This window comes from Leptonychotes weddellii, chromosome 5 (assembly GCF_054177405.1).
Source record: "Leptonychotes weddellii isolate Sample4059 chromosome 5, ASM5417740v2, whole genome shotgun sequence".
NCBI lineage: Eukaryota > Metazoa > Chordata > Mammalia > Carnivora > Phocidae > Leptonychotes > Leptonychotes weddellii.
Window position 1 is genome coordinate 89195329 of NC_138373.1, and position 20239 is coordinate 89215567.

Genomic DNA, 20239 nt, shown 5'->3' on the forward strand with positions numbered 1-20239 from the left:
GTCAGGCTTCTGTCTCCACCAGAACCATGAATGTTACTTGTCTCTGGCAGATGAACATGATTTTCAGCCATGAGAAAACAATAAAAGGTTCTTAGTTCTAGGGTACTCTAGGATTTTTCATAATGTTTTCAATGAAATTAACTTCTGTTTTTTCATTTTACGGAATGGCTCTGAATGTCATTAAAAGCACACATGTTTGTGACTAGATGGATTTCAGTACTTAACATCTTGTGTTAATCTTATTTTTAAAATCCCACTGCCAACCACTTCTGCCAGTTGGACCACCCATATCTGGGTTTCTGTGATGCATTCTTTTACGAATAGGTTCTTTTTTCCAGTGGATTTCCCTACCTTATCTACAAATACCTGTTTTCTACTTGCAAGGGGAAAGATACCACACTGACTTCCACGTTTATGCTCCCCAATCAATTTGAATTTTTTGTCAAATTTTTCTTTTCCTAATATGGGAAAACTCCTTATACATGAGTAGAAAGAATATTTTCTCTAGTTCTAGAATCTGATTTAAGAGTGGAAGAGGTGCATTCCAGGTTAGAAGTACAGGGAATATGGAAGTGTCCTCTTGGAGAACTCAGAATTAATACCACTTCTCTTCCCATTACCTGCATTTCCTTTTCCAATGTCATTGACTCTATCAAGTAAGAAGTATTTACTGACGCCAGCTATCTGTCTAGCGCTATAAAAGGTATTGATGGATAAAGCAGGGATTGGCCAAACATGACTAATGGACCTAATCCAGCTTGCTGCCTGTTTTTTGTTTGTTTGTTTGTTTTAAAGATTTTATTTATTTATTTGACAGAGACACAGCAAGAAAGGGAACACAAGCAGGGGGAGTGGGAGAGGGAGAAACAGGCTTCCTGCCGAGCAGGGAGCCTGATGCGGGGCTCGATCCCAGGACCCTGGGATCATGACCTGAGCCGAAGGCAGACGCTTAACGACTGAGCCACCCAGGCCCCCCCCCTTTTTTTTAAATAAAGTTTTATTGGAACACAGCTACATACATTTGTTTACATATTATTTATGGCTGCTTGTGTGCTACAAGAGCAGAGTTGAGTGGATTGTGACAGAGACCATATGGCCTGAAAAGCCTAGATTTTTTACTATCTGGCTCTCTACAAAAAAGTTTGCCAACCCATCGAGTTTATGAATTAATTGGGTTTATTGTGAAAACACGGAGTTCTTGGTAAATCAATAAATACCAAATTGTATGTTACTGAAGAGAATAGATATCACAGATTAGTTATTGGTTGGGAAATAAATCTCATTTACAAAGGAGCTAATGATTTTAAAATGTTGAAATGTGAGAGATTCCTTGTACTGCCTTTCCTCGATCATTCTGTGCTTTTCTTTGTCAAGTCTCAGATATGCTATGAAATTAAAAGAAATTTAAAACTTTATTAGCAAAGCTCTATGTCCTCCATAATTCCCTCAAACAGATGTGCTGAAGAAATAGCACAGGATTCTTAAGATCGCAACATGCCTGGCGTATCATAGATCCTCAGCTATGTTTAAATAAATGACAGAACGTGCAAACTCTAAAGGAAGAGAAATTCTTTTCAAACAATAGCTAACGTTGTTGAGTATTGAAAACGTGCCACCTTCGGATGGTGTTTCTCGACAGGGAAGAGACTGGCTCTTTTAAGATTAAATGGTAGCCAGAATATCAACTCCTCCATTTAGTGTCTGACACATCGCACACTGTAAGAGCTTAATAAGTTTTTACTGTCACTATTTAGAGGAAATTGTATATTTTCTTTCAGACATAGTACTAATTATACTGAGGTGCATGAAAATAAGTAAAGCATGTAAATTAACCTTTGATTGCATCGCTCTCAGATATTAAGAAAACATTTGTATTTAGGAAATACGTAACAGAGTGATTCACAGGAATGTAAAACTAGCTCATTCATCAGTGTAGGAACATCCTCTTTTAAAATTTTGTTGTGCTGATTATTAATAACTTATTGATATCTTTTAAATAGCAGGAGAAATTAGCTAGGTATATGGGGTTGTACCTACCCAGCTGCTTCCTTTTATAAAAGCTTTTTATTTTTAGTTTAACATAAACCCTTAGCATACCACTCAGTGGCTTTTCACAAAGGAAGCACACCTGTGTAGCCAGCACTGAGGTCAAGCAGAATATTGCCAACATCCCAGAGCACCTCCCACGGCTCCTTTCCACCACTATTGCTCTCCCAGAGGGAACCTCTCTCCCGTCATAGGAACAAGCATTGTAAAGACTAATTGAGGAGATGCTAGCATGTTCTTTTAATAAGTCCACAGATTCTGTTAGGCCTTTGAGACCAATCTGTCATTTTAAGTAGAGCATAGTCTTCTGACTCTGAAATATTTTATGCTAAATATGTCAGAGTTCTTTTCACATATCAGTAATGTGCTTTGACATGTTTAATATGACATGTTTAATATGAAAGCCTTCAGGGGAAGGCAGTTATATTTTCCTCTGAAAATAGAGAGTGAGGCAGGGTTAATCATGAAGTTCGTGATTCACAACAACAGCACCCACGGTCGGGTGAGGTCTCACTAGGGTGCCTGTTAGTGAGTCAGTCATGCAAACGTAGCTAGACCTTGAGATGTAGAAGGTGAATTTGAATGACTCTCTGCTCTGCCGTCACCCGGTGCTTTGAGGTAATTTTATTTTTTGCATTTTTCACAAATGTCCGTGAAGGAATTCATATCTCCCCTTCCTTCTCTGTTGCAAAGGCCATGCTATTTTATCCCGACAATTACTTCTATAATCCGAATAATGTATGAATGAATATCCAAGAAAATGCTCTGAAAGCTCTCAAGTTTTCTGTTTCATAGTTATTTCCCCATCCTAATTTTTCTTTGTTTTACTTTATGTTATATGTTTTTAAATTACTTAAAACAAACAAACAAAAAAAAAGGAGGTTATTATAATCCTTGTTCCCAAATGTTTAGTTTGGCATCTGATGCAAGGCCTCAGTTCCAGGCTCTAGTGCCAGAAGCTGAAGCTGAAAACAAGAATGTGGTGGGCAGGCTTGAGATCTGAATTCGGGAGGAGTGTTTATATTTTCCCAAGGACCTCATTAGCAAGAACCCAAGCCCTGAATGTTACTACCAACACCTTTTAACTGACTGACTTCTCTGTTTTGTATAGTAGAGAGTCATCTTATACATGCACATCCTTACTTTCTCATCCCTGTCAACTGCCTTGTAAGCTCCAAAAGAAACTTTAACAGTAAATCCTCATCAAATTCGAAGTTGTGATTTTGTCACAGCTCATGGCGCATAATCACACAATAGAGTTTAACTTTTGAATATTTTCAAAATTAGAACCAACTGAAATGTCCATCAGTAGACGACTGGTTAAATGCATTATGTTACGGTGGAATGCTGTACACGCATTAAAAGAATATTTATCTACATTTGTCAATATGGCTGCAAAATGTCCTGAATAATCTTGTATATTCAAATGTATTTTGCTGTATATCTCTCTGTATAGATGTTGTCTTAGAAAATATATTTAAACAAGTAGAAGACAAAGGTGATTTATTGTCTTCTCTCAGAGGTAGGAGATTTTGCTTCCTGATTTATATTCCTTTGTTTAAATATATAATATATTGATTGTGTCATAGCTTTAAGAAGAGAAAACCAGTTTAAATAGACGGTTGTGTTGTTTTGTGTCTATTTTTTATACGTCCAGTATTTCGACCCTTTTTTTCCTTTGTAAAATATATTCAGAATCCTCTCCCGAGCTTTGGCTGCAGGGGCATACAGGTTTGACTTGGGTGTTCTAGACAGGAATAGGCCAAAGTTTTGCTTTCTCATTTGAGCCATGCCATACTTAGAAGGAAATGCTGACCAATGAAGTCAATGCCAAGGCCGACAGTGGTATCGAGGTCAGAGAGAGTTCTGTAGTTCAGTTGCCTACTCATTCGTCTGGGTCTGTTTTATGGCTTTAATAGGATTAGAGAAACATTTACATTGAGGCTTTAGGAGAATTTTCACACTACACAACTCTCACAGAACAATATAAACCCACAGGATTAAGGATGGAATTGATCTAAAGTCAGTAGGGTAAAATGAGTGCATGCACCTGGTTCTCTCCTTGTTTTCTACTTGCTGAGGAAGCCACCCTGAGACAGTGAGGACAAAAATGTATGTGTAGGCAAGGGCATGTTTTTCAGGGAGACATGATGTGATGTAATTTAAAGAAGTTCTGCCTTTTTAAGACGAAAAGCAAGTCCAGTTGCAAGTGGTTTGTTGAAAAAAAAGACTGATGTAGAAAATAGTCTGTCTCTCAAATATCTTATCTCTATTAGTATTTGTTTGATCTTCCATATATTCTTCATTCTTCAACCTTGCTTTCTCCTGCCTTTTGAGTCCCATAATGATTGGAGTTACTCTTTCTGATTGCAATTCAGAGACCCATATTGCCTCTTGTAATTTAGGTGAATATTGACTGACTTCAACACGTACCTGCACTGGAGATAAGATTAACACCCTCAGGAAATTGAGAATGCTAAGAAATAGTATCTAATTAGGACCTGTGGCAGTTGAAATGATCATAGCAGTGCTCCCAGTCCAACATTCCCTTGCCGCACCCCATCAATAAGCAGAGTCTGTTTTCCCTCCCCTTGAACCTGGGGCTGAACTCTGCCTGCCTCAACAAATCCGATCTAAGGGATGTGACACCAGGTGATTCTGAGGCTAGATCAAACAAGGCAATAAGGCTTCCACCTATCCGTTTTTCTCTCTTGACATAATTGCCTGTGAATCTAGCCATCCTGCTGTGACAAAATTCAAACTACCTTCTTTGGGGGGACCACATGGAAGACCCACATGCACAGGAGCTGAAACTTCCAACCTCCAGCCAACATCAGTCACCAGATGTGAGTGAGCGAGAGAGCCCTCAGCTGATTCTAGCTTCTGACCTTCCAGCCGAGATCCCAAATATCATGGGGCAAAGGCAGGCTGTTACAGTTGCAACATATTCCAATCCCTAACCCACAGTTCATGAGCGTAGTAAATCGTTGTCTTACACCACTGAGTTGTAGGGTAATTTGTTTTGCCGCCATAGTAACTGGTACAGGGCCACTTCTCCACTAGAGACAGATAAGGAAGTATCTGTAGACAAGGGCAAAATTCTTTTTGGGAGATAATTTTATATCTCCATGGTGTGGCTTGGATTCAAAGAGTAATTTTTAAAAGGCAGATGTAGCTAATATTGAAACACACTGAGAAGAGTGACCAGAGGACTGGTTATTAAAAACTACCTGAGCATGCAGAGCTTCTGCATTCAGAAACCACCAAAAGGAGTCTTCGTTAGATCCAATTAAGCCCTCCTTGTGATTCCAGGCTATTTCAGGACTTGGAATATTATCTAGACTGATGAAGCAATCCAGAATACTGCCTTTCAGAGCGATTTCAACATGTCAGTAACTAATTCTTCTGGTTTCAGAAGCACAAAATGAGCAGTGCCCAGAAAGCAGTTGGGCCGGAGCTCTCCCTGTGTTAAATCTGACAAAGTCTAGAGCATGAATGATCTCAAGAACAACGGTTTTCAGTGATAGGAATTAAGAAGCTGGACAGATTTTTTTCGTGTCACAGATTTCAGAATGTGTATAATTTTCAAATAATTTTATAAAATACTGTTACTAGTTCTTTTACTCCCCCATTCGTCTTGATTATATCTACGTACCATAAAGATAAAGCCACTCTGCTATCCATTATTTACTGATGCAAACATCTATTTCCCAGGATACTGTATTTTATTGATGATGATGTACATTTAAAGAATACCATAACTAGTGTACTGAGTATTTTATAAAATAACTTGCAGTTTCTTTTACTCATTTTATTTTATTTTTTTAAAGATTTTTTTTATTTATTTGAGAGAGAGAGTGAGAGAGAGAGCACAAGAGGGGGGAGCGGGAGAGGGAGAAGCAGACTCCCTGCCGAGCAGGGAGCCCGATGCGGAACTCGATCCAGGGACTCCAGGATCATGACCTGAGCCGAAGGCAGTCGCTTAACCAACTGAGCCACCCAGGCGCCCTCTTTTACTCGTTTTAAATCCCTTGCACACAGGAGCACCTGGGTGGCTTAGTCAGTGAAGCATCTGATTATTGATTTCAGCTCAGGTCATGATCTCAGGGTCATGAGATCAAGCCCTGCATCAGGCTCCGTGCTAGGCAGGGAGTTTGCTTTAGATTCTCTCTCTCCCTCTCCCGCTGCCCCTCCCTCAACCCGCCCTGCTCACGTGCGTGCACTCTCTCTCTCTCTCAAATAAATAAATCCCTTATACATATTATTTTTGTGAAGGCAAAAATGCCATTTGACTGTTGGAATTTTTGAAAATATAGTATTTTCCTTTCTCATCTCAATTGCAGTGTGTACTTATGGATAACTTTTTTTTTTTTTTAAGAAAATTAGCCACCCACCTTCGTTAATCTACTTGCTAGTTCCAGTGCATGAGTAATGATGCTTGGTAAGGATTGGTTACATAAAACATTTTGAGTAACTGCCAGATTTTCTTCTGAACTTTTCTCACCTACAAATATAGGTGAGAGAAGAAATATAGGAGAAATATAGTATCTAATTAGGGGGATGGGTGTTTGAATCAGATTTCCTGGATTAGAACCAAAATTTGCCATTTATTAGATGTGTAAACTTAGGCAAGTACTTAAAACTGTGGGCCACATTTTGTTCATCTGTAAAATGGAGATAAAAATAGTGCTTATTTTACATAAAATTGTTACGAGAATTAAATGAGTTGGCACGTGTAAAGTTCTTACAACATTATCTGGCATATAAAAATATCATTGTCAGTGTTAGCTATTAATGCTATTATTTTATTGTTGAGGTAAGTTTTCTTAGTTACATATTTTAGATCAAACTGCCTTTGGTACAACTGCCTTTGGTTCTTGAAGTATTTTTTAGTTTAAATACCTCTTTGTTACAGAAGTGATTCATGGCAACTTAAAATATATGTACTATTGGGGTGGCTGGGTGGTTCAGTTGTTTAGGGGTCCGACTCTTGATTTCAGCTCAGGTCATGATCTCGGGGTCATGAGATCGAGCCCCACATTGGGCTCCACGCTAAGCACAGAGTCTGCATGTCCCTCTCCCTCTGCTCCTCCCCCAATTCTGTCTCTCAAATAAGTAAATAAATTAAATCTTTAAAAAAATATGTGTGTGTGTGTGTATGTGTGTGTGTGTGTACTATTAAAAATCATGGTGAGGGGCGCCTGGTTGGCTCAGTTGTTAAACGTCTGCCTTTGGCTCAGGTCATGATCCCAGGTCCTGGGATTGAGACCCGCATCGGGCTTCCTGCTCTGCGGGAGGGCTGCTTCTCCCTCTCCCACTCCCCCTGTTTGTATTCCCTCTCTCACGGTGTCTCTGTCAAATAAATAAAATCTTTAAAAATAAATAAATAAATAAATAAAAAATAAAAATCATGGTGAATGGTAAATGAACATCAAATAATGAGTGTGAAACTGATGGAGATTTAATATAAATATGTACAGGTCAGAAGGTCCTGTCTGCTTATCAGAGTTAATCTGCAGAATCAGGTTGGCATTTCCTGGAGACAGAACTATCATATTTTACGTATACGTAAAAATTCACAATTTTAAATTGATTCGGAATTTTATATTTCCAGACATCCTAAGTGAACCTGTTTGGTTAGGTAAAATTTACCATGCCCATTATATACTTTTTCAACATTTTTAGGTTTTTTTTTTTTTTTTTGCTCTTCCAGTTTGTAAATGCGAATATGCTAATGGAGGAAAAAAATAGACACTTGCCAATGAAAGTTGAATACATATATGTTCAGGTGATCAGCATAACCTGATCATTATGATTATTTTATTTTTATTTTTTACCATTCATATACCCTTAAGCTATTACAGGAGATTGTATTCCATTAGTTGTTCTTCAGCCCCCACATTAAAATGGCCAACTTGCTGGAAATTTTAGTCTTATTCACTTAACATTTTGAGCTTATCCTCAGATTCTTGAGTTTATACCCTAAAAAGTAAATTTTGGTTTTTGATTTGATGGTAGACATGCACAGTATAAAGTTGATATCTATATCACTGGGATCTATATTTGTCTCCTAGTAAGAAAAACTAGAAATAACAGCATCGGTAAGTCCAGAGGTAAGCTGTTTTAGAGCTAGGATGGAAGCTTAACAGTCATAAAATGATTCAGATCCTTCTGTCTTTGTACTTTTTCTATCTTTAGCACTGGCTTCATTTTTCAAGGCTACAGAATAGTAGCTGGAGCTCCAGGAAACACATTTGTGATGGAGGAGAAAGGAAAAGTGAAAAAATTAAAGGAAAAAGAATTTGGGACAGGTGTCTGTCCCATTTTTAAGGAACTCTCCTAGAGATCCTACCCAGTAACTTATACTCCCATCTCTTGAGCTACCCCTAGCTGGAAGGGAGTCTTGGGAATGATGGCTTGAGGATGTTCATATCATTGCTAGAACTAAACTGGAATTTTATTAGTAAGAAAAATGGATATTGGAGAGAGAGCTCACACGCTTTGCCATATTCCCTGACTTCTGATACCTTCTGTTTGGTGGGTAGTGTTAATTATTTTTCAGCATCTTCTATTTGAGCAGGTGCTATTGCCATTTTTAGGCAATAATATCCAAGTTTAGCTTTCCTAATTGAAAGCAAACTTCCTTTACTTGTTTACCAGGAGGACGGTGAGGGTTTTCTTACATTCCTTGATCCAGCTGGGAGGCAGCAAGGGGTTTTAAGAGGACTGACTTTGTATTTTCCCACTTGGTTTCCTCAGTAGGATAAATCTGTTTTAAAATGTGCCAGACAGATGGTATTTTTTCCTTAAGGCTTCACTGATCAAGTATACACCATAAAATCCTGAATGAAGAGGAGAAGCAGTCCTATATATTTAAAATGAGAGAAAAAAGTCTGTTCACACTAACTTCCATTTGATTAAATGGTGCTTTGTTCCATTGGTTCAATTTTGAATACTGAGGATTTCCTAGTGGGAATCAGATATGCATCACAGCTGTGGAGCATCTCACACTTGTGTACTTGGCTAGTTGTATCAGTAGTAACAGAAATGTGAAGGTAAGCAAGTGAAGACTGTCTTAGTCTCAAAGGTACCACAAGGTGAGATCCATACCATACATTGCCTTTATGGATTACATTTCCCTTTTCTTTTGTTATGGACCTGGCAGGAAGTAGTCTGTTGTTTTTATATATGGCCACTGAGGTTTGTACATTAAGGCAATGATTTCTTTTTTTTTTTTTTAAGATTTTATTTATTTGACAGACACAACGAGAGAGGGAACACAAGTAGGGGGAGTGGGAGAGGGAGATGCAGGCTTCCCGCTGAGCAGGGAGCCTAATGTGGGGCTCGATCCTAGGACCCTGGGATCATGACTTGAGCCGAAGGCAGACGCTTAACGACTGAGCCACCCAGGCTTAACGACTTAGCCATCCTAAGGCAATGATTTCTTATATAATGCATTTAATGTGCCAGTTTTCCTTTAAACATTTCTGTTGCATTTTCAAGGAACTATTTGTATATTAATATAACAGGAACCTTCCTGAACCTACTGTTTAGGAAGAGAAGATAATTACATGTTTTAATGACGATAGGGCTTTTGGCATCTTGGCAGGTTTTTGCATGAGTGTGTGCAATGCAAGAAACTCTTAGGTATTTTATAGCACAACAGATATTAGGGCAAGGACCTGAGTCATAACTGAAGTCCTTATCTGAGAAGGCAGTGTAGTATTGTGGTTCAGAGAATAGGTTTGGTATCATACACACCTGGATTTGAATCCTGGCCCTGCCACTGGGCCCAGTTATCAGTCTCTAGCCTCACTGTCCTCAATCATAGAGTTCCAAAAGAATAAAAATGAGATAATACATAGTTTGTTTCCCATTGATGCCCTGCACTTAATGTAATCTCCCCACCTTGAGCCTGGGCTGGACTGAGTGGAATTGGGTTATGAAAAGATTGTGGGTTCTGTCTTGCGTGCTCTCCCACTCTCTTGATGTACTTTTGATCCCTCTCATTCTCTCTTGGATTGCTTGCTTTGGGAAGTCAGCTGCCATATCATTAGGAGGGACTCACATGCGCTCTGTAAGAAATGGATATTTTGAGGCCTGTCAACAGCCACTGAGAGAGGTCGGAAGCAGGTTCTTGCCCAGTTGAACTTTGAATTGATCACAGCCCACCTAAGAACTTGATTGCAACCCTAAGTAGAGACCATGAGCCAGAGGCACTCAGTTAAGCAGCACCCAGTTCCCTCACCCACAAACCATGAGATGATAAATATTTGTTGTTTTTTGTTTTAAACCACTAGACTTGGGGTGATTTGTTACTTAGTAATAGACAAATAATACAACACACAAAGAGCTTCACCTGTGCATGGCAGGTGAACGAGAATCTCAAAACAAGAAAAGGTCATACTTAATTCAATGTTACAGGATTATTGATCATGCATTGTAAATCATCTTCAGTATTTGTGTGCACAGAGCTCTGGAATAAGCCTTATGGACAGCCACTTGTCTGTTTTTGTAGATTGAAACATAGAAGGTAAATGTTATCAGTCATCTGAGATTTTAGGATAGCATGAGGAGACAGGACAAGAGGTCATGTAATTCTTTCTTCTACTTCAAAGTAAGATGACATTTATATTGCTGAAGGTCAAAACAAAAGAGGAGATAGATAGTAATTGGCAGATATATGTCCTTATATTGACACGAAAGAATTGCTAAAATCTTAAAAAAGATGAATTGATAAAAATACAAGAGTGTGTTTGTTACTTGAACATTTTGTTACTTAACAGTATTTGTTTAGGATCTGTAGTATTTGTTTAGGATCTTTATGTTTATTTACTTTATAAAATGTCATCCTACAGATTGCAGTATTTGCAGTAACCAAGTTCTTGAGAAAATAATGTAGAAAAAAAGGCTGTTTCATTGTTTGGGAGCATGTAACAAATTCTATTAAAAACGTTATGTGGAATGTCATATTAAAATCATTTAGCCTGCCTTGCCAGAATCAATCCATCTTATATTTGAGATAAACACTTCCCTTGTCATTGAACTCTAGAAAGTAGGATATGGAACTTATTAAAGGGTAAATATAACCGTATGGTTTAGAGCCTTAAGATAGAATTTCTGTACAACTACTATTACAGTTTTATCTACCTTTACCTTCTTTTCTAAAATTCCCCAAATCTATGGCTTTCTTTTTTTACATTGTTTTGGAAATTTTCAGATTTTCTTTGGAAATTGTCAGACTTAGGAGTAAAGCAGTTGTTACCAGAATCCTTTTTTTTTTTCCCCCAAATTCACTGAACTTCACATATGGAAGATCATACAATAAAGTCTAGTGCCTGCCACCAGGCAAGTAAGAGTAAAATCTTTACTCACTACTACAGTTTATCCTTTTCTGGCCAAATGTTTGCTTTAAGGTCAAAGAAGGTTGTATTCTAAGGTGGTTTGCCTGCACATCAGAGTCTGGAATGCGTATTGGTTTATTCTGTCCAGATGATTTAGCGAAGAGCAAAAATGAATATTCCCATTTCCCAGTCATTCTATGGCAGTTTGAGATAAAAAGGCAGAACGGCCCAAATATGTAGAACTTACTTTAGATGATTCAAAAACAGAGAATTTACTTACCCTAAGATATCTTAAAACAAAACAAAACAAAGCAAAAAACAATTCTTTAGTTGTGGCCAGTAGGGTTTAAGATTCTTTATACCCATTTCTCATTTACTCTAAAAGAGCATCTGTAATTCATCTTGTACATGGTAGAAAGTTACACAACTTTTTTATATGTTGACATTTTTTAACTGTATAAATAGATTTGAAATATACTTTAAAGTTGAAAAGTATTCTCAAAGAGAAAAGGAGATGTGAACTCTGGATTGAAAGTCTTCGTGGGACATGAATGATGGCCTATGAATGTTCTGCTAAAGAGGTTAGGCCTACATTTTCTGAAGTTCAAGGTTCAGGCAACTGGCACTGCCTTGGTTCAAACCACTGCCCTGACTATATTGAATCTCTTAGAGTCAGAGTTATTCTAAACATGTACTTTACCTAACATTATTATCCTAAAGTTGGTTCAGAGTCTCTTTCAACGTGATTTACAGCAATGCCATAGTTATATTCCCAGAGAGGAGATTTCATGTCTAAACTCAAGCTTTATATACAATATATACCTCTTGCAATCAAATTTGCTTATCTAAAAATATAAAGAAAAGACGATTTTAAAAGAGAAACTCTTTATGGTTAGTGTACCAGTAATAAAACAGATACCATAGGGCCTCCATTAATGCAACTAGTAATGTTACAGATAAGTCTAAATTTTCTTAGGTTAAAGTGATGAGAAGCAGAATTTGAGGATATAGGAAAAACGTAAAGATGGTAGTGTTTAGAGCAAAATGTTTAAATGTCACACAATAAAAGTAATCACCACTTAAGAATAACTTGGTCTTCCTCATGTCTGTCAGCCCTTATTATGATGATTTCATAAAACATACCAGACCATTACAGTTATGTTTGCATATTAAGTCTTAAAATCGATCCATAGGGACATCTGGGTGGCTCAGTCAGTTAAGCGTCTGCCTTTGGCTCAGATCATGATCCCAAGGTCCTGGGATCGAGCCCTGCATCGGGCTCCCTGCTCAGCGGGGAGCCTGCTTCTCCCTCTGCCTGCCTCTCCCCCTGCTTGTGCTCCCTGTCTCTCTTTCTGACAAATAAATAAAATCTTTAAAATCAGTCAATCAATCCATAATCCACTTCCTTCAGGTCTACATCAAGGCTAAGAGTGGTGATGTTATTGCACCCAGAATGGTTCTCAGCACCTTCTAGGGAGGAGTCTTACCCATCCACTGTCAAAAACTTAGGGAGGCCCTAGAATGTACTTGATACATAGGAGGGTTTCTTAAGCAAAGATAAACTAAAGTTAATACATTTAAATATATTCTAAAGAATTATATTTTTTAATTGTTGGAGGACATTTAAGTTTGTGAAGTTGGTCTCTTAACCACTCAGAGCATCCGTTTTCCACAACTATAAAATGTAGGTGTTAGACTAAGTCTCAAAATACCTTTCCACTAAAATTCCATGAGTACTCATTAAGAGGAAACTCAATCAGTATAGTGTTCTTCCTGTATTTGTAATTTGTTTTGAGTCTACAGGAGTTCTCAGGAAAAATTAATTTGTGGGGCATTTTCCAAAGTATGCTCTATGCACTTGCATATACACACACAATTCCAAAGTTTAAAAAGTTTGAGAAATGTTACTGTACCATAGCCATTTTAGCAGTTCACACTGCTTATGAGCATAAAAGCTCTGAGAAGTTCTAAAGAAAAGAAACTTTTTTTTTTTAAAGATTTTATTTATTATTTGACAGAGAGAGAATGAGAGAGAGAGCACATGAGAGGGGGGAGGGGCAGAGGGAGAAGCAGACCCCCTGCTGAGCAGGGAGCCCGATGCGGGACTCGATCCCGGGACTCCAGGATCATGACCTGAGCCGAAGGCAGTCGCTTAACCAACTGAGCCACCCAGGCGCCCAGAAAAGAAACTTTTTTTAAGCCTGCATTTCTCAAACTTACTTAATTAAAAAGCCTTAAAAAAAAAAAATAGGACATGTGCTACATAGAAATGGTGTTTTATACATTGTGGGAAACACTACTCTGGTATGTAAGGACCTCAACAATTTGGAAAAATCATTGTTAGTCATTTCCTAGGGCTGCTATAACAATACCATAAACTGGGTGGCTTAAAACAACAGAGATTTATTTTCTCACTAGAACTGTGAGGCTAGAGGTCTGAAATCAAGGTGTTGGAGGGGCTGTGCTGTCTCTGAAGGCTCCAGGGCATGATCTGTTCTGTGCCCCTCTCCTAGCTTCCGGTGTTGCTGGCAATCCCGTGCATTCTTTCCTTTATAGCCATATCACCCCCGTCTCTGCCTCCATCTTCACATGGTATTCTCCCCTGTGTCTATTCCCATGTTTCTCTGTCTCTTCTTATTAGGACACTAATGATTAGATTTAGAGGCCATCCTAATCTGGTATGACCTCATCTTACATCTTAATTATATCTGCAAAGACCCTTTTTCCAAATAAGGTGACATTCACAGGTGCGGGAGTTAGGAGTTAAATATATCTTTTCAGGGGGCACACAATTCAACCCATTACAATAATTACCCATCAAACCTCATATCCCACTGCTCCTTGACCAAGTCATATGTTAGTGTGCACCAGGTCTTAGTTTTCTGACCTTTCTCTTTTATCTACATTCACTCTGTAGATAAGGCCTTCTGTGCTTTAAATAAATGCCGTCTCCATACAGATGATTTCTAAATTTGTATCCCTTGCCCTGATCTCCCCGCTGAACTGCAGTCTTATATCCAGTATCTGCCATATCTGATAGGATTAGACAAAGTAACCCTGTCCAAAACAAAATTCTCATTTTTCTGTGGCTGCCTCACTCCAGCTGCAGTCCATCACCAATAAATGGCAATAAAGAATCACCTTCGGGGTGCCTGGGTGGCTCAGTTGGTTAAGTGACTGCCTTCGGCTCAGGTCATGATCCTGGAGTCCCAGGATCGAGTCCTGCATCAGGCTCCCTGCTCGGCAGGGAGTCTGCTTCTCCCTCTGACCCTCCCCCCTCTCATGTGCTCTCTCTCTCTCTCTCTCATTCTCTCTCTCAAATAAATAAATAAAAATCTTAAAAAAAAAATCACCTTCATTTTTCTTTTCCTTTCATCCACACTTCTAATCCATCAACAATTCAAGTTGATCCTATCTCAGATATGTTCCCAGCCTGACTGCTGCTAAGTTTCCATGGCCAGCAGTCTTGATTAATGTTCTACCTTTCCCAGACCAGAAGCCTCCTAACTGGGTTTTCCTCTTCCGCTCTTGCCCCACTACAGTCTGCTGTCCCCAGTAACAAAGTGCGCTCTTTATCAAGTATCGAGTATGGTCACACTCCTACTCAAAACTCTGCAGTGTCCTCCCATGACCTATAGCATCCTACATGCTCTGACCACTGTCTGCTTCTCTGATCCTCCCTCCTCCTCCCCCTTGCTCATTTTGCTCCAGTTTTATTATATGTGTTGCCAATCTTCAGTCACACCAGATCTGAACCCACAGTTCGGACTCTGGTCTTGCCAGTTCATCTGCCATAAAATTTTCTTTCCCGATGCTTTTGTACAGTTCCTTTCTCCCTCATTCCTTTCAGCTCTCTTCATTACCATCTTGTCCATGTGCTCTTCCCTCTTCATCCTACCCCAAAATCTCTCCCCCACCCCCGTCAAAGGCTACTTTGTTATTTTTAGAGTACTAATCTCTACCTGAAAAGTCATAATTTGTTCCTCAAACTACAGTATAAATTATATAAGAACAGAGAATTGTCTGATTCATCACTTTATTTCTAGTGCCTAAAATGGTGTCTGGCACATTGTAGGTGCTAGAGAAATATTGAATAAATGAGCAAATGAAAGAATGTATGAATACTCCTACGTAGACTTTCTCCACTGCATTCAAGCCTCCTTCCTCAGTGTCTCTCAACAGTCTATCTTTGTTCTTCTAATGTGCTTTCCTACAATTTCTAACACATCTTCTCTTTGTCTAAGGAAATGCTCTTGATACTCTGAGCACCTGTTCAAGTCCTGCCTCTGTGAAGTTTTCAGGGCTACCTTCCTGCCATGATTCCCCCCATCTCTGATCTTCCATTAGACTCTGTCTTTACACAAGAGCACCTAAATGTTCTTCCTTTATTGCATGTGTGTCTCTCCAAAGAGATTATAAACTTCTTTTTTTTTAAGATTTTATTTATTCATTTGAGACAGAGAGATACAGAGAGCAAGCATGAGCAGGGGGAGAGGCAGAGGGAGAGTGAGAAGTAGACTCCCCGCTGAGCCAGGAGCCCGACGTGGGGCTCGATCCCAGGACCTGGAGGTCATGACCCGAGCCGAAGGCAGATGCTTAACCATCTGAGCCACCCAGGCGCCCTGAGATTATAAACTTCTTAAGGAAAAGGACATTATAGTATACTTTTTTTGCTCAGGCCTCAGAGCCATAATTGACCCTTACAAATAAGGGTCAATCTTGACTTTTTTACTGATCAACTGATTGACTAATTGGCTAATTGAATGCCTCAATCTCAAACATGTAAATGAAACAACAGCTTAAGGGTCTCTTGTGGGGGTGTATAATAAAGTCAGAAAAAGAGAAGCATTCATATCCACATAACACCAATAAAAGGTCAGCACTGTAATAAATAAGTGACTGAAGAGCTATTCCATTTATTAGAAGGTAAACAATCTTTCTTACCCTGTATGATGATATTAACTGGAAAATCTGTCTGAATAATTACAGTTTTAGATCATCGTACTTGACCTTTCTTCAATGCTCATGAAAGAGCTTATTAGCTCTGAATGTGAAAACGGAATCCATAAAACTTATTATTACTAAACCGGTAACATTTGCTTATGGGATCACTTTCCATCAGTGAATTTGATATCCATTCCAGCTTTTTTAAAAAATTAGATCACTTTTTAAGCATAGTTTAAGATACAGTGGAGGGCAGTTTGGAAAAGTAACATTGATAAAAGTTAGCTTAGTACTTTCACATCTCTTATGTATCTTATTGGTAGAAGCCCCAAAGATACTGAAATCACAATTAGTACTAAGTGTTTTATATATACATATAATACACATAAAATACATATAATATATATACATATATACAAATATATATACAAAAACAATGTATCATATTTTCTGGTATGTAAACAGTGTTCTTAACAGTTCTATTAAAATAAGCCATTTTTGTTTGTAATTAATTTTGAATTGTGCTCTTCAGTCCAGTATAAGTTCTCTATCCATCAAATTGTATTTTGAAATGAAAGCTAAGGTCTAGAGATGTTTTTCTTCTTTTGCTATGGCATAAAATACTAACGGAAAGGTAAATCTAGTACAGGGAATTACTAGGAAGTCATGTGTTTTTTTCTCCTAACCTTATTAATATTAACTTTTAGCAAGTCGTATGCTTTGAAATGGCTTTCAGTAGTATACAAACTGAAGTGATGCAAAGAGGAAAGAAAGATTTATAAAGCCCAGAGACCTCAGAATTTCCAGGTTGTTTTTTGTTTTTGTTTTTGTTTTTTTCCCAGCTGAAGCAACAGAAAATGGAGGGGGAAACAAAGCAGTTAGAGCTACACTGTTAGAAAGAGATTGTAAATCCCATACCCAGAAATGCTTGCCACCACTACTCTAGACATAATATTGTCAGCACAAAGTCATAGAATACAAATATTTGACTTACTTTGAAATGAAAGCCACGAATACAGGACTAAGCTCCAGTCTTCAAGGGGCAAAAAGAGTTGAATATTTTGCCAGAATTCTTCTTGCCTCAATAAAGGATAGGAAGTTAATGCCTAATAAAACAGAAACTGTTGAAATTCAGGAATTTGCCAAGAACATCAGCTTGATGCACTCGTTTCAGAAGAGGAATCTGCCATCTTTATAAGAGAAAGGTCTCAAGTGTTCCTCTTCACAGACATGATTTTTGTATCATGTCCAGGAAGGACCCGCCAAATTGGAAGTTTAGGTCTGTGATAGCCCAACTTATCGTCCTTCCCATAAAGGATCAGTGTCACCTTATTGCTCCTTAAAGTGTTGAGTTCCTGTTGATTTAATGGATCCTTGACTTCAGACAGTTCTGGGGAGGCATGCTGAAAGATGTGAAGTGAACCTTGGAGCTGCCTAAACCCAAAACCAGTATGTCCATCATCTTCTAATCTACTAATTCCACAAGCAAAAAGAGAGAAGTGCTTGGTATGCTTAAATAAATCTATTAAACCTTTTTACCCTTATATATATATCCCTGCTTTTAAAAAATTATAGAATATTCATTCTGAATGCATAAATCCAGATGATTATTGTCACTTAGCAACCATCACAGGTCACATGTTAATTATGTGAGCTTGTGCGATAGGCCCTCAGAAGGAGAATAGTTTCCTCCTCTGTCTAATATTCATAAATTCTAAGATATTCAGTCAAATTTTATTTTAATACAACTCCTGATTATCCTAGGGGGCTTCTAGAAGACTGTGAACTATTAAAACTAACATTTATGATATATATACAGTGTACATGAGTTTTGAAACAATTGTAAAACAACCCATGAAGCCCCCTCCAAAATGACTCCAGGTGTCTCATCTGCCTGACACCATCCTCTACATACAACTCCAGATACAACCATCCTCATTTATGATTGCGTAATTTCCTTGCTTCAAAAGAAATATTCTATTGCCTATTGATATAACTCAAAATAATACACTTTTGAATTCTGCTTGACTTTTGTGCTGTATGAAAAAGGGTATCAGACTATCTCTAGTCTGACCACTTCCTTTTTAAATTCAATTTTATTACAAATGTTCACTAATTTATATTCTTCTGAAATATTTGATGGTATGGTTGGTAATATGTTTGTCAATATGTGATACATTAAGATTTATTACCAAGTTGTAGTAATTAAGCCAGCATTATATTTGTGTGAGGATAGGTGAATTGTCTAGTGGAACAGAATAGGGAACCCCAAGACAGATTCTTGCCTACATGGAAACCTGATTCATGATAGAAATAACATTGCAGGTGACATATGCTTTGGCTTAAGTAATCTCTATAAGATGTACTAGCTTAGATATACAGAGGTCTATGTTGAAGGATGTTCATTACAGCATTGATTATAATGGCAAAAGGTTAGGAGCAATCCAAATGTCTATCAATAGAATAATTTTTAAATAAATAATAAAACATCTAGTTTATATATATGCATATATAATTATAAATGCACAGGGGGAAAGTATGCAACCATTTGAAAGAAGAAAACAGGGGAAACTGATCCTCTCATACACTGCAGAGGGGACTGATATATTTGCATCCTCACTCTGGAAAGCAATTTGGTATTATCTATCACAATTTAAAATATGCAAATCTTATGATGTAGAAATTTCACCTATTGAAATCTGTCCAAGAGATACCCTTGAACATCTTTTGAAGGGAGTGCACTCAGCTTGTTAATTTCCTTGGTGCTTCAAAAACAAGACAAAACTGGAGCAAACTTACATGTCTATCCATGGGGAGAGGGGCTACATAAATCATGGAATAGAATCAAGCAATTTCTTAAAAATGAAATAGGGAAGATTTCCAGTAGTGGCAGTTGGAACAAAGTGATTGTATGAACCCTCCCATAGTTAACAATTCTAAGATCTGGACCAAATGTTTTTAAAAACCCATCTTTAGCGCTTGAAAGCATCCAAAAGTGGACAGAAACCATTGGGAATGGACTGGAACTGGATATTAGTACCTTCTTCTGTACTATTTGAATTTGGATGAAGTGTAAAATTTTTAAAACTACAAATATTCATATTTCAATTTGTTTTACATGTATTAAAACAAAACTTTTAAAATTTACCTTTATCTCCTACTTATCTTTTAGATTAGGTCAGGCATATTTTCACTTTTAGATTAAACATGGATCTGTCATTTCCTGGTAGATCGCTTTGCTCTGCTTGGTTAAAGGCTTCTTGATTCATTCAACCTCAGCAAATATTTATCAAGTGTCTAGCATGTACCAGACACTCTTCTAGATGCTGGGGTACTGTAGTCAGCAGGACAGACAAGATATCTGCTCACTTCAGGTTTATGTTGTAATGAATTGTCTTGTTTAATAGACATGTGGAAGCGAAAGCATATATTCCCCTGAAGGTGTCATCTGAGAGAAGAAGGGAAAAAAAGAGGAAAAAGGATAAGCAGAAATCCTATTTCTGTATGTATATTAAAATCCCAAGCTGTTAGAATTGAAAGGAGTCTTACTGGTGTTCAGTTTTTTACATGTGCATTTTGCTAAATGCATTTTTTATGAACTAATTTTTAGGATATTTCAACATTTTAAACTTTCAGTTTTTTCAGTCATTTTGAATATCAGTGGATTATAGAAGTGGAATTTAACAGAATTCTGGTTTGGATTTTTTTTTTCTTTTATGTTGGGGAAAGTTTGTGGAAAGATTATGTCAACTTTTACATAAGTATGACAGGTTTATACTGTGAGATGGAATTTACTTGGCTTTTTTTTTAAGTTCCTTCATTGTTCTGTAGCTATAGGCAATGTGTTGTCATTGGTTATTTTTATACCATGGGTAAGTTGATTTTTTATTTCAATTCCAGTATAG

The 20239-nt window shown here is 37.8% G+C and overlaps 1 protein-coding gene across 5 annotated transcripts in view; it reads left to right on the forward strand.

Annotated features, from left to right (window-relative positions):
- The window catches only part of CCDC91 (coiled-coil domain containing 91), a 342380-nt gene that overhangs the window by 287587 nt on the left and 34554 nt on the right, over positions 1-20239 (forward strand). The gene's annotated exons all lie outside the window — the stretch shown is intronic.